We start from the raw sequence: 7,577 nt of genomic DNA on the forward strand, positions 1-7,577 counted from the left end.
TGAGGAACGTAACAAGGAATTAAGTAAGCCTTAATACCCCACAGGTGTTTCACGACTTTTGAAAATGTAAAAAAATATATATTTTTTCACTAAAATGTGTGTTTCCCCCCAAATTTCTTATTTTTGCAAGGGTTAATAGCAGAAAAGACCCCCTAAAATTTGTAACCCCATCTCTTCTGAGTATGGAGGTACCCCATAAGTTGACCTGAAGCGCACTGCGGGCGAACTACAATGCTCAGAAGAGAAGGATTTAGGAAGCCCCTATGGTGCCAGGACAGCAAAAAAATACCCACATGGCATCACATTTTGGAAACTAGACCCCTTGGGGAATGTAACAAGGGGTAAAGTGAACCTTAATACCCCACAGGGGTTTCACGACTTTGGCATATGTAAAAAAAAAAAAATACCAAAAATGCTTGGTTTCCCAAAAATTTTTAATTTTTACAAAGGGCTAAAGCAGTAATTACCCCCCAAAATTTGAAGCCCAATTTCTCCCAATTCAGAAAACACTCCATATGGGGGGTGAAACGTGCTCTGATAGTGCACTACAGGTCTCAGAAGAGAAGGAGTCAAATTTGGCTTTTTTGAAGAAAATTTTGCTCTGGGGGCATGCCGCATTTAGGAAGCCCCTATGGTGCCAGGACAGCAAAAAAAAAAAAAAAACACACGGCATCACATTTTGGAAACTAGACCCCTTGGGGAACGTAACAAGGGGTAAAGTGAACCTTAATACCCCACAGGGGTTTCACGACTTTGGCATATGTAAAAAAAGAAAAAATTCAATAAATGTGTGTTTCCCCCCAAATTTCACATTTTTGCAAGGGTTAATAGCAGAAAAGACCCCCCAAAATTTGTAACCCCATCTCTTTTGAGTATGGAGGTACCCCATAAGTGGACGTCAAGTGCACTGCAGGGGCGCCACAATGCTCAGAAGAGAAGGAGTCACATTTGCAAACTTTGCTGAAATGGGGGGGGCGGGGGATGTCGCATTTAGGAAGCCCCTATGGTGCCAGGACAGCAAAATAACCCCTACATGGCATCACATTTTGGAAACTAGACCCCTTGAGGAACATAACAAGGGGTAAAGTAAGCCTTAATATCCCACAGGGGTTTCACGACTTTTGCATATGTAAAAAAATATATATTTTTTTTCACTAAAATGTGTGTTTCCCCCCAAATTTTACATTTTTACAAGGGTTAATAGCAGAAAATACCCCCCAAAATTTGTAAATACATTTCTTTGGAGTAAGGACATACCTTATTTTTTGATGATTTAGGCTTGGTGGGTGCACAGCAGGTCTTCCTCTAGTGGGAGGGCAGTCAGGGACCTTGAGCTTCATATGGAGCCAGGATGTGGGACCCCCCCCCCCTCATGGAGCGTTAATGGGGGGAGCACTGAGCCCTAAAATAGGGGAACACTATGGGGGACAACGGGCCGTAACTGGGGTAGACAGGTGGGGTACAGAGGCCCGTAATATGGGGTACAGTGGGCCTGAAAATTATAAAACATAATAAAATAGGATGTGTTCCCAGAATGATGACCCAGAGCATAGCCAAAACTAAAAAAAATATGCCCACCCCAAACCCTATGCTCTGAATCATCATTCTGGGATTGTGCTGTGTGTGGCCGTCCCTAACCTGTTGCCTCAAATGTGCACGCCGCTCAGGTGGAGAGAGAGCGCTGCACATTTGAGGCAACATAAAAAAGTCCCCGATGATAGTGACTCAGTGACCTATGACCCATTTCTGAAAAAACACCCCCAGAGGTCTTATCAGGTTTTTTTTTTTTCTTTTTTTTTTGGGCAATTTAGTGATTTATGGGGGTTACATTTTGGAATGTACTCTGGACTTGGTACATTGGTCAAATTATGGAAAATTAAACTGAAAAGGGAAAATTTAGGGCTCCATGGAAGTGTGATACTCCCTGAAGCAGCCTATGCAGAGGCCCGGATTATCTGGGCAAGTGTCACACTGATGCCTGGTGTCCTTCCGCATCCCCTACCTGTAACACACTCTGCATTTTTTCTGGGATCGTCCCTTCTTTCCACCTCACCTGGAAAGTGTTGGCCTGGGACGATCCTGGTGCCTATAACTCCAGACCCTTGGGAAGTCCGGCCTGATCTTTCCCGGTCAGCAAAGATCAGGAACCTTAGGACTTCTTCTTGGTACTGGAGGAATGTCCCTGTGTTGCCAGTGTACTGGGATAGTACAAAAGCGTTGTACATGGCAACCTGTACCAAGTAGACCGCAACTTTTTTGTACCATGCCCGTGTTTTCCGCATGGCGTTATATGGCTTGAGGACTTGATCTGAGAGATCAACTCCCCCCCATATACTGATTGTAGTCCAGAATACAATCGGGCTTGAGGACCGGTCCCACGGTACCTCGCACAGGGACAGGGGTGCTGCCATTCCCATGAATAGTGGTGAGTATAAGGACATCCCTCTTATCCTTCTACTTCACCAACAACAGGTTATCATGGGTGAGGGCACGGGACTCACCCTTGGGAATAGGCGACTGGACCACATTTAGAAGGAGGCCTCTCTGGTTCTTCCGCACGGTCCCACAAGCGTACGTGGATCTGGCGGAAAGGGATGTGAAGAGAGGGATGCTGGTATAAAAGTTATCCACGTACATGTGGAAACCCTTATCCAGCAATGGGTGCATAAGGTCCCAAACGATTTTCCCGCTAACACCCAGAGTGGGGGGGGGGGCATTCTGGGGGTTCAATACGGGAATCTCGTCCCTCATATACTCTAAACTTGTAAGTGTACCCAGAGGTACTCTCGCAAAGTTTGTAGAGTTTCACGCCATACCATTCCCGCTTCGAGGGAATATACTGGCGGAAAATGAGTCTCCCCTTAAAACTGATGAGAGACTCCTCTACCGAGAGGTCCCTGAGCGGTATGTAGGCCTCCAAAAATTGGCCCCAAAGTGATTGATGATCGGCCTCACTTTGTAAAGCCGGTCATGGGCGGAATCACCTTGGGGCGGATATGCCGCATTATCTGCATAATGCAGGTATTTCCGAATCGCCTCGTACCGCTTCTGTGTCATCACCATACTGTAAAGCGGGGTTTGATAGAGGACGTCCCCGCTCCAGTAATGACGAGCACTTGGTTTTTTGACCAGGCCCATATGCAGTGTGAGGTCCCAAAATGTCCTAATTTCCGCTGCATCAATGGCGCGCCATTCATTGGGCCTGGCCAAAAAGGAATCGGGGTGGTGGGAAATGAACTGCTGGGCATACAAGTTTGTTTGCTCCACCATGTGATTGACAAAGCTGAAAAAAAACTTTAAAAAGTCCAGATCAGTGAAGTCAGCCGTGTCAATCCGAATTCCTGAGTCACCAACAAACTCAGGAATCCGTGGCTGATAATCCTCTGGGGGGCTCCAGACAGGGTCACCGGAAGGGGGCTCCGGTGCACTTGTCTGGGGGGCCGGACTCCTATTACGAGTGGCATTGCCACTCGTACAAGTGTTGGCCACTGGGTCACTCTCATGGGGGGTGCGTGGCCTCGCCTGGTGGCGTCTCCGCCGCTGTACAGGGGACTCATCATCACTACTAGATGATGAGGAGGGCGAGGAAGAACACAAAAAAGTTGGATCTTCATCGTCCTCACTGACAGATTCGGAGTCGGAGGCTAAAAAAGCGTAAAGCTCCACTGCCAAAATTGCCCGGCGGGCCATCGCCTATTTTCTACGGTGGCGGGGAGGGGGGGAGGCGAGTCAGTGGGGGCAGGGAAGTATGTACTGTGTGGTACTTGGTGTAAAAAGTGTAGAACAGTACTAGAAAAAAACAAAAAAAAAGTTGCTGCCCAAACAAAAAGGGGGTGGCAAACGCAGCTCCCTGAACCCCTAATAGGACCCGGGGTAAGGGATCAGATCCTAATAGGACCCTGGGGAACCTATTAGGGGGTAAGGGGGGGGGATTTTTTTAAATAAAAAAAATAAAAATAAAAAGCTGCGGCCAAAGAAAAAAAGGGATAGCGTACGCAGATCCCTGAACCTGTAATAGGACCCGGGGTCAGGGATCAGACCCTAATAGGATCCTGGGGACCTATTAGGGGGTCGGGGGGGGTACTTTTTTTTTACTTTTTTTTTACTTTTATTCAACTTTTTATATTTTTTATACTACTACCTGTCCCTGCAATGATCTTACCCTATTCTAAGGCTCCTGAGGGGGCTCCGGAGCTCCGAGGGGGGATCCACGGCTTCTTCTCCCTGCTGCACCCGCTGACTGAATGAAAACAGCGGGTCCAGCAGCGGGAAGGAGCAGTTAACCCCTCCTCTGCCGCTCTGCTATTGGCCGGACGATGGCAGCGTTGCTGAGGCGGTGACAGTATTGTCACCGCTCCCCAGCAATGGCAGGAGATTGGCGGTGAATTGTACACCGCCGATCACCGTTTATTACCGGGTCATCGGGTCACAAGTGACCCGAATGACCCGAATCGCCAAAGATCGCTTGCGTGATTTTGCAAGCAATCTCTGGCGATCGCCGTCATGCGGGGGTCCCGGGACCCCCCCTCGGCATTTGCACGACATGCCTGCTGAAAGATTTCAGCAGACATGCCGTTCCGATCTCTGCCCGGCGCGCGTCAGAGATCGGAAATACGCCAGGATGTTCTCTAACGTCCTGGGTCCTTAAGGCCCATGCTGTAACATCCAAGGTCCTGAAAAAGTTAACCCCTTAGCGCATATGGACGTTTATGAACGTCCATATGCGTGTCCCCAGTTATAATGCGCGCTCACGAGGTGAGCGTGCATCATGCCCGGTGGGTCCCAGTTGCTATAAGCAACCGGGACCCACTTTAATGCCCGACATCGCTGATCGGGCTGATGTCCGGCATTAACTCTTTAGACGCGGTGATCAAAGTTGATCGCCAAATCTAAAAGTGAAAGTAAAAGCAGTCAGGCTGATCGGGACCATCGCGATGTCCCGATCAGCTAGGACGCAGCAGGAGGGTGGCTTACCTCTTTGAGCAATCAACCGCCCAATGGGAGCTATAACACTGCAAAAAAAAGTAAAAAGAAAAGTGAATAAAGATCATTTAAGCCCTTCCCTAATAAAAGTTTGAATCACCCCCCTTTTTCCATAAAAAAAAACTGTGTAAATAAAAATAAACATATGTGGTATCGCCACGTGCTTAAATATCCGAACTATAAAAATATATTGTTAATTAAACCTCACAGTCAATGAAGTATGTGCAAAAAATGCCAAAGTCCAAAATAGCATATTTTTGGTAAATTTTTTATAAAAAGCGATCAAAAAGTCCGATCAAAACAAAAAATGTACCGCTAAAAACTTCAGATCACGGCACCCCATACCGCCCCATTCGTGGAAAAATTGAAAAGTTATAGGGGTCAGAAGATGACAATTTTAAACGTTTACATTTTCCTGCATGTAGTTATGATTTTTTTCAGAAGTACGACAAAATCAAACCTAGGGGATCATTCTAATCGTATAGACCTACAGAATAAAGAGAAGGTGGAATTTTTTCTGAAAAATGTACTGTGTAGAAACGGAAGCCCCCAAAAGTTACAAAATGGCGTTTTTTCTTTTATTTTGTCGCACAATGATTTATTTTTTCCGTTTCGCCGTGGATTTTTCGGTAAACTGTCATTACAAAGTAGAATTGGTGGTGCAAACAATAAGCCATCGTATGCATTTTTAGGTGCAACATTTTAAGGGTTATGATTTTTAATAGGTAAAAACAAAAGTGCAAAAACAGAAAAACACTTGGTCCATAATGGGTTAAGGACTCAGCCCATTTGTGCTCTTTTACATTTTCGTTTTTTCCTCCTCACCTTCTAAAAATCATAACTCTTTCATATTTTCGTCCACAGACCAGTATGAGGGCTTGTTTTTTGAGCGACCAGTTGTCCTGTGTAATGCCATCACTCACTTTACCATAACATGTATGGCGCAACAAAAAAAAATACTATTTGTGTGGGGAAATTCATAAGAAAACCGCAATTTAGCAAATTTTGGAAGGTTTCATTTTCATGCTGTACACTTTATGGTAAAATGGACATATTTTCTTTATTCTGTGGGTCAATACGATTAAAATGATACCAATGATTATATACTTTTCTATTATTGTACCGCTTAAAAAAATCACAAACTTTTCAACTAAATTAGTGCATTTAAAATCCCTCTATTTTGCTGACCTATGACTTTTTCATTTTTCCGTATAAGCAGCGGTATGAGGGCTCAGTTTTTTTAGCTGTGATCTGTAGTTTTTTTTTAATACCACATTTGCTTATATAAAACTTTTAATACATTATTTATCAAATTTTTTTAATACAATGTTATAAAAAAGCATACATTTTGGACTTTGTTTTTTTTTACGTTCATGCCGTCCACCCTATGGGATAATTAACATTATATTTTAATATTTCAGATATTTACAAATGCGGTGATACCGAATACATTTATAAAACTTTTTTTTTACACTTTTTGGGGGTAAAATGGGGAAAAAGGGACAATTTACATTTTTATTGGGGGAGGGGATTATTCACATTTTTTTTTTTACTTAAATCTTTTACTTTTTAAACTTTAATTTTTTCACTTTAATAGTGCCCATAGGGGACTATCTATAGCAATCAGTTGATTGCTAATACTGTTCAGTAATATGCCTAGGGCATAGCACTGATCAGTATTATCGGCGATCTTCTGCTCTGGTCTGCTCCATCTCAGACCAGAGCAGAAGACAATGGGAGACGGACGGAGGCAGGTGAGGGAACCTCTGTCCGCCACTACAGATGATCGGATTGCCACGTTAGCGCTGCGGGTGATCCGATTATGCATTTTTCTGTGCACACTCCGGCAGATGCCATGATCTGTATTGATTACGGCATCTGAGGGGTTAATGGCAGACATCCGCACAATCGCGGATGGCGACCATTACAGCCGGGAACTGCAGGGCATGACGCGAGCATCGCTCCAATGCTTGCGGTCATGTACAGGATGTAAATGTACGTCCTGGTGTGTTTAGTACCACCTCACCAGGACATACATTTACGTCCTGCGTCGTTAAGGGGTTAAAGGGGTATTCTGGCTTTAGACTTCTTATCCCCTATCCAAAGTATAGGGGATAAGATGTCTGATTGCAGGGGTCCCCCCGCTGGGACCCTCCGTTATCTCTGTGCACCCACAGTATTTTGTGCTGGGCGCTGCTCCCGAGACGTGACATCACGGCTAATCCCCCTCGTGATGTAATGGCCACTCCCCCTCCATTCATGTCTATAGTAGGTGGGGTTGACGACCGCCATGCACCCTCTTATTGACATGAATGGAGTGGGCAGGGTGTGACCTCACGTGTAGGCATGGGCGTTATGTCTATGGAGCAGCACCCGGTACAGAATACTGGGGTATGACAGACATTGCGGGGGGTCCCGGGGGATAGGGGATAAGATGTCTGAGGCCGGAATACCCCTTTAAAGCTGGTGACATTTTTAATAAGCGAAGGCCGTAGCCGGTATTTGAAAACATTTTGTCCGTTTGGTTTTTCTTTATGTAAACTGTTTTTAGCAAAGATCCTAATTTGTCTCCTTGCAGTTTATTGTGGGATCTG

Source organism: Hyla sarda, chromosome 7, assembly GCF_029499605.1.
Source record: "Hyla sarda isolate aHylSar1 chromosome 7, aHylSar1.hap1, whole genome shotgun sequence".
NCBI classification, from domain to species: Eukaryota; Metazoa; Chordata; class Amphibia; order Anura; family Hylidae; genus Hyla; species Hyla sarda.